Genomic DNA, 15,500 nt, shown 5'->3' on the forward strand with positions numbered 1-15,500 from the left:
ACTTTATATCACGCAATTCTGACTTTATAACACGCAATTGCGACTTTATTTCAAGCAATTCTGGCTTTATAACGCAATTGTGACTTTATAACACGCAATTGCGACTTTATTTCACGCAATTCTGACTTTATATCACGCAATTCTGACTTTATAACACGCAATTGCGACTTTATTTCAAGCAATTCTGACTTTATATCACGCAATTCTGACTTTATAACACGCAATTCTGACTTTATAACACGCAATTGCGACTTTATTTCAAGCAATTCTGACTTTATTTCACGCAATTCTGACTTTATATCACGCAATTGCGACTTTATTTCAAGCAATTCTGACTTTATTTCACGCAATTCTGACTTTATATCACGCAATTCTGACTTTATAACACGCAATTGCGACTTTATTTCAAGCAATTCTGACTTTATATCACGCAATTCTGACTTTATAACACGCAACTGCGACTTTATATCACGCAATTCTGACTTTATAACACACAATTGCGACTTTATATCACGCAATTCTGACTTTATAACACGCAATTGCGACTTTATATCACGCAATTCTGACTTTATAACACGCAATTGCGACTTTATTTCACGCAATTCTGACTTTATATCACGCAATTCTGACTTTATAACACGCAATTGCGACATTATTTCACGCAATTCTGACTTTATATCTCGCAATTCTGAGAAATAAAGTCAGAATTGCGAGATGTAAACTCGCAATTGTGAGATAAAAAGTCGCAATTATCTTTTAAAATGTTTTATTGTGTGGCGGAAAAAAGCTTCCATACCGATCTAACACATTACAGTAACATAATTATCAAAAGAATCACGAAGATGGAAATGACTCCTACGTCACACTCCAGCTCTGATCACTGCTAGCCTCAAACGCTACTCCAGCTCTTTCTTCAGGTCTTTTGCTTCAGAACGAGACCCTTTTCACTGGTCTGTGTCTACGTCTCAGATGCGCAGATCAAAACACGCGATGGAGCCAAAAACCTTTGTTACCTGTAGTTGGTGATGAGTGATTTCGAAACACTGATTCTTCGGATTCTTCAAATCTTCGGTTTCGAATCAGTGGTTCAGAGCGTTTATAAAACTGCCAAAGTCACGTGATTTCAGTAATCTAGGCTTCGTTACATCATAACTGTTTCGAAATGTTTCAAATGTCCGTTTCTCAATACCAAACTAGTTCGGTCTTGACCTCTCTGCCTCTAATATAATACATACTAAATATAATATTAACACATAAAACACAATCTTGTCTCTCTTTGTTAAATGTCAGTTTTAATGATCAATAATAGTCATTATAAAAGTATAAGTAAAAAGTATCAGAAGCTACAATAAGAAATAATAATAATAATTTGTTACATTTATATTGCCCTTTTCTGGGTATTAAAAGCGCTTCACATATGGAAGAGGGAATCTCCTCAACCACCACCAATGTGCAGCATCCACCTGGACTCCAGAACACACACACACACACACATACACACAAGCTTGCTGGTGGAGAGGAGACAGTGAATGAAGCCAATTAGTTTATGGGGATGATTAGGAGGCCATAATGGATCAATCATATGCATCTATCCATGGATAGATTCATTTTTATGATGGACAGATGCACTTTTATCTTAAATAGATGCACTTTTATGATGGATAGATGAACTTTAATGATGGATAAATGCACTTATGATGGATAGATGCACTTTAATGATGGATAGATGCACTTCTATGATGGACAGATGCACTTTTATGATGGATAGATTAACTTTAATGATGGATAGATGCACTTTAATGATGGATAGATGCACTTATGATGGATAGATGCACTTTAATGATGGATAGATGCACTTTAATGATGGATAGATGCACTTATGATGGATAGATGAACTTTTATGATGGATAGATGAACTTTAATGATGGATAGATGCACTTTAATGATGGATAGATGCACTTTAATGATGGATAGATGCACTTATGATGGATAGATGAACTTTAATGATGGATAGATGCACTTTAATGATGAATAGATGCACTTATGATGGATAGATGTAATGCATTAATGTGTTTGTTATTAGTCTGCAGCCGAAACTTATTATTATTATCATAAATACTGTAGATCTATAATTAATTTTCAATCTGTACAAACCACTTTAACCTTTACATTTTTGAGCTGGCTGTTTCTACATTTAAAGTTTTTATACAGTATGTTGTCCTAGATGACACATTAATGTGTACTTCCATTTTAATTTCCCTGGGCGAAGAGCAACAACCAAAAACATTGTAACAAATGTAACAAACAAGCTTGAGATTAACATGGATGATATGCTTGTAGACAGTATTTTAAAGAAACAAAACAAAGAAGAGAAAAGAAGAAAGAAGCCAAGGAAAGGAGAAGACAGAAGAAGGGAAGGTCCTCATCAGGAATCAACCATCTCCAAAGCAAGAGAGATTATGCGAATCATTAGACAACAAGAGTGATTGAATAAATGATTGTTGAGGCTTATAAAACAGTCAATTGGGGAAAAACATATTGAGTTGTTGGAAATATAAAGTGGAAAAACTGGCAGAGGGTGTAACACTTCAGTTAAAGTTTGACAACGCCTGTTGTTTCTGCTAAGTCATGAAGTACGTGTGATGTGTAACTCAGATAGGTATGAATAGGAATAGGACAACATCTTTTACATATATCCTGTTGCTTAAGCGAGATAAAGCTTGCAAAACTGCCGTTTTTGCATGTCAGTCAAGGTGCATATTGAGCAAATGAGACACGTATAACTTCTGCTTTGCTACGATGTACTGAAGTGTGAAGGTAAAAACTGTTGCTGTAGCATTCCCGGCTGAACAGATGCAATTCACTCTCAGGAACTGATGTTTATAAAGGATTTAATTTCCAAAAACATCTTAAGAGTTGAATAAAAGCAAACAAACAAATAAACATTAGACATCTGACAGCAAATTGAATATAAATGTCCATAACAAATGTATAAACTAATGAATAGGCCTACACATTTGCAATCTAATTGGCTACACCATGTGACAATGAATCAAGTTTTTAGTATGCAGGTTAATGTAATAACCTTGCCTTACTGTACTGTAGTAAACCTGAATAATATGAATTACTTTTGGTACAGCTGATGATTTCAGTTTAGAGAGAATAACATAAAATATATAAAATAACCAACTAAAGACAGTAATTTACTGTAAACAATCTATCAGAAGTGCAAATCAAGAGAAACTAAGCAATAATACACTGTGTTCTGCATGTGACAGTAACAATGACACACACTCACCTTCTACATAACATCATAAGCAAATGAAATGGTCATCACTAGCCATCACATACTATGGTTCTCTTATGAGAGTACTCTCGTGTTGCGTAAGTTTAGCTTACGCTACGGGAAAACTCCTTTTCTCGAGAATACTGAAGCCAGAAAATTATCCTTAATTTTCCAAAATGTAAAACGCATTTGCTGCAGCAGGCAGACATAGGCGAGACAGCTCGCGTGCCTATTGGCTGTTCTGCAGCAACTGCTGCAACCTATCAGCGCGTCTTGGCATGACTCCAGCGCCAATGGGAAGCCTTTCAGCACTACGTCATGAAGCGCCAAAATAGACGTGGCCAAGTGCCTATAAAAATGCGCCGCGCAGGTTGCTCAATGATTTCATCTCCTTCAGCGAATGACTTCACATCGCTGGACCTCCGGAAAGAAGCCGCGCCGTCGGAAAAGCCGTTGGATTGCCACCTTCACTCGCCGTATCTGCTGCGCTATCTGGCGCCTATATCCTTTTCCGCTGCTCCATGTGTGTTCACCGCTGCGACACACATGTTTTTCAGTAAAAGAGCAAAGGCTTTTTTAAATGCCATCCATGTCCTGCAGCGACGGCGACCGCCATTTGCTTTGCGCTCTCTGCCTGGGGAAGGACCACGCGGACCACCCGCTCGCTGATGGCGGCTGCCAGGAATGCGAGTCTCTGCCTCTCTCGACCCTGCGGGCTCGACAGGCTTTGTTTCGCGTGAAGTCCGCCCCTCCTATGCCTTCTGTTGGGCCGCGCCGGAAAAAGCGCCGCTCTCAGAGGCCACCAGAACCTTCAGTGAAGGAGAACTCGCCGGCGATGTCCCCGAGAGCCTCCTTCTCGGAGTCCCCCGTCTCTTTCTTCGACGGCCAGCGCCCCGCTGCGGTCGAGATGACAGAGCGGGATGGTATGGAGGAAGACAGCTGCTCTCTCCTGGCGTCCGGGAGCGAAGAATGGTCGGGCTCTATCCCTGATCCCGCCCCGTCGACACAGGATTCCAGCGTAAGGGTGTCGGTCGTCGCTGAACTTCTCCGCCTTCTCTCGAAGGCCGTCGAGGACCTCGGCCTTGACTGGACCACGCCCTAAGAGCCTGCGCCTAACAGGTTGGACGACTGTTTTCTCTCTGGACGCCGTTCTGCACCTGCTTCTAGGCCCGCACCCTTCCTCCCTGAACTTCACGATGAGCTCTCCAAGTCGTGGGGCACCAAGGCGCGCCAAGTCTACCCTGCCCACCAAAGCCTGCCGGACCACCTCAGCTTTGATCGGTCGCGCTTATTCCGCCGCCGGTTAAGCTGCATCTGCACTACACGCCATGGCTGTTCTGCAGATCCACCAGGCCAACCTCCTGCGCTCTCTGGACGAGGCTGGGCCAACTAAGGAGTGCGTGACAGATCTAAGGAGCGCGACGGACTTGGTTCTCAGAGCTACTAAAGCCGCCGCCCAGGCCATTGGCCGCACCATGGCCTCTATTACCGTCACGGAGCATCACTTGTGGCTTAACTTGTCTGACATGTCTGAGTCCGACCGCGCCACCTTCCTGGACGCTCCTATTTCTCCGACTGGTCTCTTCGGTCCCTCTGTGAAAGGCTTCGCGGAGCATTATTCAGAGGTTCAGAAAACGTCTCAGGCTATGAGAAATTTTCTGCCGCGGCGTTCCAGTTCTGCAGCAGGCCGTGCTAAGAAGCAGCAGCCCGCTAGGAGAACGCCCCCCCCCCCCCCCCCCCACCGCCTCCGCCCCCCGCTCAGCAACAACATCAGGCTCGCGCTCGTCGAGCCGTCGCAGACCGCCGCCTGCCCGGGGACCAAGACCCAGGCTCGCGCCCAGCTCTGAGCCTCCAAAGTCTTCCTAGCCCTCCTAGGAAGGCGCCGACGGTCGAGTCCCGCTGTGGCCGGACCGCCGTCGAAATCAGCACGAACCACTCTCGCACTTCCTTCAGCAGAGGTGACTTGAAGAGTGTACTTGGCAGTCAACGGGCCGGTTCCAAAACTCGCTCGCCTGTACACAAACGCCGTTTTTACGGCGACCCACATAAATCTCAAAAAGAGCATTATGTCTGGTCATATTCTGGCTCAGGCCGAAGGTGTTTTGAATGTAGTAAGGGTGCCCGCTGCCCAGTGTCCACCCACGCACATAAACACTACCCTCTCTGTGTGTCACACTCATCCAGGGTCGAATGCAATAAGGCGAGCTCAGGCCGCTCGACCACTAAGTGTAGGAAAAGTGCCCACTACTCAGTGTTCGCCCCTACACACAAGCACTAACCATGCAGTGTTTCACACCACCACAGGGTTTATATCAGTCAAACCGGCTCACGCCGTTCATGTTTTAGGTATAGGGAAAGTGCCTGCTATACAGCACTCCTGCCTATGACAATGACTATATCTGCGTTATGCACACACATACCAGCACGACCTGGCCGTGTTTCGAGTGCAGGTCACGTGTCGGTCTCTCGACGCACACACTTTGTGAAAAACTCTCAGCGTCCCGCGCCGTGAGCTTACATTGCTGTGTCTCTGATGCAGCATCTCCCCGTTCATACGACCGGAGGGCTAGCTACAGAGACACCACACATAACACGGTCTGTCCCATCCCATATGAACATGACGAACAAACTGTCAAGTCATGGTCTGATCCCCGGGTCCTCGAACGTGAGCGTCCGGAAACCAGACTTCATTCTGCCCCTGTCAATTCACGCAAAAGCATGGGAATTGATTCCAGGAGTGTCAGATTGGGTGTTAAAGACTGTGAAACAGGGCTACTCGCTGTAATTCGCCCGCAGAACACCACGCTTCACAGCACGGGTCGAGACATCAGTGAATCAAGAAGTAGCACATCTACTTATGTGAGATAGAGAGATAGCGAATCTTCTGAAAAAAGGGGCAGTGGAACGCGTTCCTTTTGCCCAAAGCAAGTCAGGGTTTTACAGCCGTTATTTCTTAGTTCCAAAGAAAGACGGCGGACTCCGCCCTATATAAGACCTCAGACGTTTGAACAAAGCGCTGATGATACGCTTGTTCAAAATTATCACGACCAGACAAATCCTCGCTCGAATCCGACCGGGGGACTGGTTTATATCAGTGGATCTGAAAGACGCTTACTTTCAGATTCAAATAGCAGCCCGTCACAGGCAATTCTTGAGATTCGCCTTCGAGAGCTAGGCATATCAGTACACCGTCCTTCCCTTCGGCCTGTCTTTAGCACCTCGTACATTTGCGAAATGCATGGACACAGCGCTCGTGTCCCTCAGAAGACAGGGCGTGAGAGTCTTGAATTATCTGGACGACTGGCTATATTAGCCCAGTCAGAGGAGGAACTGGTGGCACACAAGTCATTACTGTTGACCCATCTGGATCAGCTGGGCCTCAGAATCAACTGGACCAAGAGCATTCTGTTCCCCAACCAGGAAATTTCCTTTCTGGGATAGATCTGGACTCCAGGTCGATGACAGCGCGCCTAACAAGAGAGCGCACGACAGCGATTCAGCGCTTTGCAGCGACATTCACTGCGGGGTAGAATCTTCCCCTCAGAATGTTTCAGAGGATGATGGGCCTTATGGCCTCAGCCTCCACAGTGCTGCGGCTGGGTCTATTGCACATGCGCCATTTTCAGCTATGGCTGAAACGGCGTGTACCAGCAAAAGTGTGGAGAACAGTTTCACTTCATCTCACGGTAAATCAGACATGCGTTGCAGCTCTGAAACCATGGATGAGAGCCGGCTGGTACCAGACCGGTGTGAACTTGGGTGCCGCCTCCCGAATCAAAGTCATCTTGACAGACGCCTCCAACACGGGTTGGGGCGCCCTGTACGAAGGGAGACCTTCCATGGGCCTGTGGTCAGATGCAGAAAAGCGTCTACACATAAACTGCCTCCAAGGGCCTGGATTGTCCCTTGGGGGTTAGGGCCCACTCGACTAGAGGTATGGCCTCGTCGTGGGCATGGACAAGTGGGGTGTCACTTCATGATATTTGTATGGCAGCAGGCTGGGCCTCGCTGTCTACATTTATAAGGCAACCTAGAAGTGCCTGCCTTACAGGCCAGACTGTTCTCAGTCTGAGCATACCATATTAACACTGTCTACCCAACTCGGTTGATTAGACTGTTGATATGCTGCAACGGCCTGTGGGCTTATGCAGTTAAAGTTGAGGTACTGCACAGTTGAGGTACTGCACAGACTGTGTATGTGCGCGCACCTATCACATTCACCGAGTTGTCCCTCCCCGTCTGTCGCTCTGTGTGTATCCCACTGATATGAGCCCCGGGCACACTGCCCTTGGGACATTAGTGTTGGACATTTGCACGCACAGCGTTTTACATGGGGTTCCGTCACGAGAGTACTCTCGTAAGAGAAAGACACTCGGTTACTAACGTAACCTCGGTTCTCTCTATAGAGAGAACGAGTGTTGCGTACGCTGCCGTGCTTGTGCTCACTTGTTTTCGCCTCAGTCGATTGAAATCATTGAGCAACCTGCGCGGCGCATATTTATAGGCGCTTGGCCACGCCTGTTTTGGCGCTTCATGACGTTGCGTGGGAAGGCTTCCCATTGGCGCTGGAGTCATGCAAAGACGCGCTGATAGGTTGCAGCAGTTGCTGCAGAGCAGCCAATAGGCATGCAAGCTGTCTCACCTATGTCTGCCTGCTGCAGCAAATGCATTTTACATTTTGGAAAATTAAGGTTAATTTTCTGGCTTCAGTATTCTCGAGAAAAGGAGTTTTCCCGTAGCGTAAGCTAAACTTACGCAACACTCGTTCCCTCTCTAGAGAGAACCGAGGTTACGTTAGTAACCGAGTGTCGTTATTCCATTACCCTTCAAATGCGCAAATCGAAATTGCGAATTGAAAATACGGCCAATGGAAACACGTCAATTTTGCAAAAAACTCCCATATATCGCAAAAAAGTTTTTACGCTCACATGAGGTTGTTTTTCTAAATACTTGGCCAGAGACCTATTGTGACGTCGATGAACACAGTTATAGGTAAGCATAGGTAAGGCAAACATTCTTTTCTTTCTTTTTTTGTTGGCATGAACTGACATAATATGAATTAGCCTGGTGTATTTTAGTTTTACAAGAATGGCTGTTATCCTCGGCTTTGTTTACATAAAACTTTGATTGTTCCAATCATAATTCTTAAGCTAAAAAGTTTATTGCTTATCATGTCAATTTATGCGACCTTAAAGCTATACATGCGTTCGATGATATACTCTTGTAAATAATATAGGTTCTTAGTTCTTACATGTAAACAAATTAACATTAGATGACTAGAATGAAGATGCACAGATGGCTGCCTGTTCCATGGATCCATCATCGGATTCATCAGGTAAGTCACCACGTTTCAGTCATGCACACACACACACACGCATATGTGTAGGCCTATGTATCTAAAATACTCAAAACACATATCCAATCTTTTGTATAAAAATGTTATATGTTTTCATTGTTTCATATTTCATACATCAGGTTTTTATGGCTCATATATGCAATACAACTGATTGAAAGACAAATAAACCTTCTTTCATATTTAACATTTCCTTTTTAACATGAGAAAAATTAAGAATGCCAGGAAGACTTATTTGTTACGTCACTCTACTTTTTATCTATCCAATCACATTCCAACACTTGGGGTATAAAAGATCGGTACTTACTCATGTTTGAGTTCGCAGATGCTGACGCTTCTATTCACCACCATCCTCCCAACCTCCTCCAAATTGAATCCTTCCCTCCATTCTCCTCACCACCACCACCAGGATGGTCCCTTCCATACCTCACGGGGGTCGGCTGCGCCCCTGCCTTGATCTTCAGGCAGGATATGCAGAGTCCGGACCCTCAGATTGCGAGCTACGGACGGGGCCTACGCCAAAGAACTTTATTGCTTGCTGGGTTGCTAATAAATGGATAATTGTCACAGTATTTATTCTCCCGAGTCTTTCTGGTAGAACTATCAATCAGAAGGGAACAGACAAAGAAGATGATCATGTTCATATTTAGTATGAAGATAATAGATCATTTATAAGCGGTAAAAATTTGAGAATAAAATGATACATTAGGCTAATACATACATCCATTACATACACAACTCATAAGAAATATGCCTTTCTGTTCAAATCACTCACTCTCTCTCTCACACACACACACACACACACACACACAATAGAAAAATGTGTTTCCTTTTCCATTGTTCCCTATAATTATGTTTTATGGCAAGTTACGGTTGATTTTTATTTATTCATTTTTATTTATTTATTTACTGTTTTTGTATTCTGAGTGTTGTAAACAGGCTTACAGCAAACCGCAAGTTTAAAGATGCTATGTACAAAAACATACTCTTTGGTCATTGTTCTTATGTTCATTTTATTGGCAAATGTACAAGTCATTTAAAGCCATGCCATGTTCTGGTAAGATACAGAAATGTAACATCTGTTCTGTTTTTTGTTTTTCATTTGGCACAGTGGCAAATGACTTAAGGCCATTTATTGTAATAATTCAAAATAACTGACAATTCGTAAACTTTGTATTCTAGAACTTTTAAATAAAGGAGTTATTTGAAAGAACATAAATCTCTTACTGTACTCCCCAAATTGCAACAACAGAAATAAATGTAAAGACAGGTGTTTTAAGCATGTTTTTACACAGGTGGGAAACCTAATGTTGCCTGAGCAGGTGATTCACCAGAGCCTGCCTGATTTCAAGAGCCGGAGCATCAGGTTCACCCCGGGTGTGTTGCTGAGGCTGTTGAGGAGCTGGATGTACCTGTAATGCTGCAGGTGGTAGCTGCTGTTTTTCCCCTTCACATATATTGTGGAGAATGCAGCATGCAGCTATACTGTAGGCATGAAATCATGGTCTATGTCACACATTTTGGCCAGGACACGCCATCTGGTTTTTAGGTGTCCAAATGTATGTTCACCTTCACACGGATGGTGCTGAGCTGCTCAATAAAAAATGTTTGTGCTTCTGTCAAATTCTGATATATTTTTAAGATGGAAAAATGCGGTTTTACAGATACTAGACATGTGACTTTCAAATGAAAGATTGGTATCAAACGGCACACCCAGGTTCCTAACCGAGGACGAAGACTTGACAGAGCAGCCATCCAGTGTTAGACAGTATTCTAGGTTATTACGTGAGGAATAATTAGAATCTCTGTTTTTTTCAGAATTAAGTAGTAGGAAATTACTAGTCATCCAGTTTTTTATATCAGCTATGCATTCCGTTAATTTTGTGAATTGGTAAGTTTCGTCAGGTCGTGAATAAATATAGAGCTGAGTATCATCAGCATAACAGTGAAAACTAATGCCATGCTTCCTAATGATATCTCCTAATGGTAGCATGTACAGAGTGAACAGCAGTGGTCCTAGTACTGAGCCTTGTGGTACGCCATACTGAACTTTTGATTGATAAGACATCTCTTCATTTACTGCAAAAACTGATAACGGTCAGATAAGTATGATTTAAACCATGCTAGTGCAATTCCACTAATGCCAACATAATGTTTGAGTCTATTTAAAAGAATGTTGTGGTCAATAGTATCAAATGCAGCAATAAGATCGAGTAACACTAACAGACAGATAAAACCACGATTGGATGATAAGAGCAAATCATTTGTGTCTCTAAGGAGAGCTGTCTCAGTACTATGGTACGGTCTAAATCCTGACTGAAAATCCTCGCTGATATCATTTCTTTCTAAAAAGGAACACAGTTGTGAGGATACTACCTTTTCTAGTATCTTTGACAGAAAACGTAGATTCGAGATTGGCGTGTAATTGACTAATTCTGTAGGTCAAGTTGCGTTTTTTTAACAAGTGGTTTAATCATAGCCAGCTTAAAACTTTTTGGTACATATCCTAGAGACAAAGATGAATTAATATATTGAGAAGAGGATCTATGACCTCTGGAAGCATCTCTTTCAGTAGCTTAGTCAGTGTAGGGTCTAACATACATGTTGTCGATTTAGATGATTTAACGAGTTTAGAAAAATTTTCGATTGTATCTATCCATCTATGTTGGATAGATGCACTTTTATCATGGATAGATGCACTTCCATCTACGACATATTTTAATATAACTCCTATTGTATGTGTCTGAAAGAAGAATGTCACTTACACCTATATGGCTTGATGGAAAAATTGGTAGAGGGTGTAACACTTCAGCTGAAGTTTGACATCGCCTGTTGAGTATGTTTCTGCGAAGTCATGAAGTACGTGTGATGTTTAACTCAGATATGTATGAATAGGAATAGGGCAACATCTTTTACATATATCCTGTTGCTTAAGAGAGATAAAGCTTGCAAAACTGCTGTTTTTGCATGTCAGTCAAGGTGCATATTGAGCAAATGAGACACGTATAACTTCTGCTTTGCTATGATGTACTGAAGTGTGAAGGTAAAAACTGTTGCTGTAGCATTCCCGGCTGAACAGATGCAATTTACTCTCAGGAACTGATGTTTATAAAGGATTTAATTTCCAAAAACACTGTAAGAGCTGAATAAAAGCAAACAAACAAATAAACATTAGACATCTGACTGCAAATTGTGTCCATAACAATAAACTAGTGAATACACATTTGCAATCTAATTGGCTACACCATAAATACTGTGATAATAAATAAAAATTTTAGTATGCAGGCTAATATAATACACTGTGTTCTGCATGTGACAGTAACAATGAATCACACACACTCTCTACATAACATCATAAGCAAATGCAGCACTAAGATCGAGTAACACTAATAGAGAGATATAACCCCGATCGGATGATAAGAGCAAATCATTTGTGACTGAAATGAGAGCTGTCTCTGTACTAAAAGAGAGGTGTCTTGGATAAAAGCGTCTGCTAAATGAATAAATGTAATGTAATGTAATGTACTATGGTATGGTCTAAATCCGGACTGGAAATCCTCACAGATATTATTTATTTCTATAAAGGAATACAGTTGCGAGGATACTGCCTTTTATCTTTGACACAAAGGCAGATTCGAGATCGGCCTGTAATTGACTAATTCTGGAGGATCAAGTTGCGTTTTTTTAACAAGTGGTTTAATCATAGCCAGCTTAAAGGTTTTTGGTACGTATCCTAGAGACACGATGAATTAATGATATTAAGAAGAGGATCAATTGTAACAGATTGACCTAATTAATTGGGGTGCCAAACAGGTGATTAAACCTACTAAATTTCTTTGAGTCAGTCAACCATACAAAGGATTCAAACATTTAAAAACAATATAAAAAAAGTATGAACCCTTAATATGTGGATGAAGAATTAACACAAATATCAACAGGCTCAATTCATAGAAACTGTTTTTTTTTTTTTGCAAAATAACATTCAGTGAGGGGAAAGCATTAATGATTCACAAAATGCAAAGTTCAACAAAAAAACAAAATCAGAAACCAAAAAATTATTCAATTTATAAGGAAAGGATCCCAGAAATTAAAATACTTAATTCCCAATTCTGGGCCCAATTAACATGACAAAATCTTTCAACAAAAATAAATCAGTTCATTCAAAAATTAAATTCGTTTAAATTCAGTTCATTCCTTTTCAACTCATTTGGGGTGCAACCCACCAGTTTCACAAGTTCACATTAACAGTTCTTAACTGAGTTCTCAATCCAGCATAGTAGCTTAGAGTTCATATGTTCTTAGACCATTAAGTCCATTCAGACCAACACTGAGCAACCAGTCCACTGTGCAGTTCAGAAAGAGTTGGGGGTTTTTTGCACTTCAAACAATATTTACACAGTCCCATGGACACTCAACTGGCAAACCCAACATAAGAATATAAGAAAAAAAACAATACTTGTTTGGTTTTGTCCCGTCAGTCAGTCAGACAAATGATCTGTCGTTTGTACCATTGGTAATTTCCCTGAACATCCAGCAACTTCCAAAAGGTCCATAAATCCCAAGGCAATCAATGAAAGGTTCCTTTTACCTCACAGGTTTTTTGGAGATATGCAGGGATTAACTTTCCACATCTTCCCACTGCACAAGGCATTACCCTCTAACTTCTTCTTCTTCTTCTTCTTCTAATGGAGTTTTATGGCGGTTGGCAAACCATTACCCTCTAACTGCCATCTGCCAACTCTCTTAAGCCATGTGCTCCCCACATCATGTGACTCAGTGCATCATGTGACTCAGTGCATCATCTGAATCAGTGCATCATGTTCGTTACACAATGACAGTTGGCATCTCTTTCATTAGCTTAGTCGGTATAGGGTCTAAACATACAAGTTGTCGGTTCCTCTCCTATAGCAATAAATTAATAGATTTTTTCCTCAGGGAGACTACAGTGCACTCTCTGATGCGATACTGTTGTAGACGGTTGCATAGTTATAATTTTCTCCCTGATATTATCAATCTTGTAAGTAAAGAAGTTCATAAAGTCATTACTGCTGTGCTGCTTGGAAACTTCTGGGCTTGAAGCTTTCTTTTTCGTTAGTTTAGCCACTGTTTCAGATAAATACCTAATGGTTTTGTTTATTTTCTTCTAATAGGGTTGAGAAGTAAGCAGATCTAGGAGCTTGTAAAGCCTCTCTGTATGCAATCGAGCTCTCTTTCCATGAAATGCGATATACCTCTAGTTTTGTGTGCTCGGTGTTCCACGGCGTTGGACTACTCGTATTCATCCGCTCCGGTATCCTCTGTGCGCGACATCTCACCATCACACACCCTTAGAGAGGGCAGCTTCCGCATGGTCACGGCCCAAACCGGAAGCGCAGAGGATGAGACGTTTCCGCCGACGAGAGAGCCTCTGCATGAGGCGCAGGTGACCAGAGGCATTTGAAACAACGCCTAGAAATTTGCTCTTTTAAAAAGTGAGTCGGAGTGGCGAATATACTTAAGGCTTAAAAGGATATAGTGTGCCGTATGGAACAGCAGAACAGCGGGTTGAAGGCGGTGTCCAGTGAAAACCAGGAAGCCGGCGTCCTCAGAGCTGCTAGCAGGGCTTGTTCCGCTGAAGGCTTTTCCGACAGTGGTGAAGAAGGCTTCTTATCCGGAGGTCAGCCAAGTGGAATCTTGCTGAAGGAGATTAAATCTGATTCTATGCCGAAAATGGGGGCTTAAAGGCGAGACACGGCAGGCAAAAACATAGTTTTTTTTTTACTGGTCAATTTTGAGATTTTTGGATATTTGTCTTCTTTCAGACTTGAGGTGAAAAAAAGTCTGAAATACACATTTAGGTCTTTATTTTACTACACTTTGCCTGTTTGTGTCTGTAGATTTTTCATAAATTCAACAAAAGTTGGTGTTCTTAATCAACATGCTGCTCAGCGATCTCTGCCGGCACCCTGTCATCACATGCACCGCTGGAAAGCTCTCAAACTTTCCAGTCTTGTTCCTAGTTATATTATGAAGACATTTACAGAGGGATTTGTAAATACATTATTCCTAGCCTGATTCATATAACATTTTATTCCAAAAAACATGGCAAAAATATTTTTTTAAGGCTATTGACAGTATATTCTGATTTACAGGATAACAAAAGTAGATATCCATAAATCCCTCTGTAATTTTTTTCCCATCTAATATGTGAACACAATGAAAAAATAATTTTTAACCTGGCTTTATCCAATACTCTGATTTCCCTTTTAAAATATATGCAAATTTGTGCATATTTAATTAGATATTCCCTAATTTGCATATTTAAACATTAAATTACAGAAAACTTGTAATAATTTTTTTCTCATCTTAATGTAGGTAATCAACTGGGAAAGTTTCATGGTGATATCTGCTAGTTAAAAATGTTACCCTATTCACCTGTACTAGTGTCTCGCCTTAAATAGGTATAAGGTTCAGGTTCAAGCCATGGGTTCGTGCAGTTGCCGCAGCCAGTGACCGCGCTAGATGTCTGCTGTGCAGCTGCACTGTGCTTAAAAACAAACTAGCTACAATAATCTCGAGAAAAGGAGTTTCCCTTTCGTTGTCACTCCGAGTTACGTCGGATGACGACGAATGGGGTTTCGCTTAGAAAGCCTATCATCTTCGAGTATATAAAACGAGCCAATGGCAATGAAATGCCATGGGTCTGCGGAATTTGCATAGCATATCTCCGCCCCACGCAGGGGGTATATAAGGAAGTGCGCGAGCAACATACAGATATGTTTTCGCTTCGGAGCCAAGTTGATTCTTCACTCCACAGCCAATTCTGAGTTCATCTCTTCATTCTCTTCGAGACGAGCCTCTCTCCAAGTGTTGGTGTGACAG

The 15,500-nt window shown here is 42.1% G+C and overlaps 1 protein-coding gene and 1 long non-coding RNA gene across 9 annotated transcripts in view; both read right to left on the minus strand.

Moving 5' to 3' along the window:
• Positions 1 to 15,500, minus strand: part of LOC311093327 — an 85,131-nt gene that overhangs the window by 9,825 nt on the left and 59,806 nt on the right. The window lies entirely within an intron of this gene.
• The window catches only part of LOC311093303 (uncharacterized protein), a 43,463-nt gene that overhangs the window by 9,825 nt on the left and 18,138 nt on the right, over positions 1 to 15,500 (minus strand). For 2 of the 8 annotated variants that reach the window (XM_084130596.1, XM_084130597.1), the window contains exon 1: positions 1,014 to 3,523. The exons of 3 other annotated variants lie outside the window; for them this stretch is intronic. The gene's annotated coding sequence lies outside the window, so the exon portion shown is untranslated. 3 more of the 8 variants (XM_084130599.1, XM_084130601.1, XM_084130598.1) reach the window with 3 other exon arrangements.

Source organism: Abramis brama (genome assembly GCF_963993115.1).
Source record: "Abramis brama genome assembly, chromosome: 12".
Classification (NCBI taxonomy): domain Eukaryota; kingdom Metazoa; phylum Chordata; class Actinopteri; order Cypriniformes; family Leuciscidae; genus Abramis; species Abramis brama.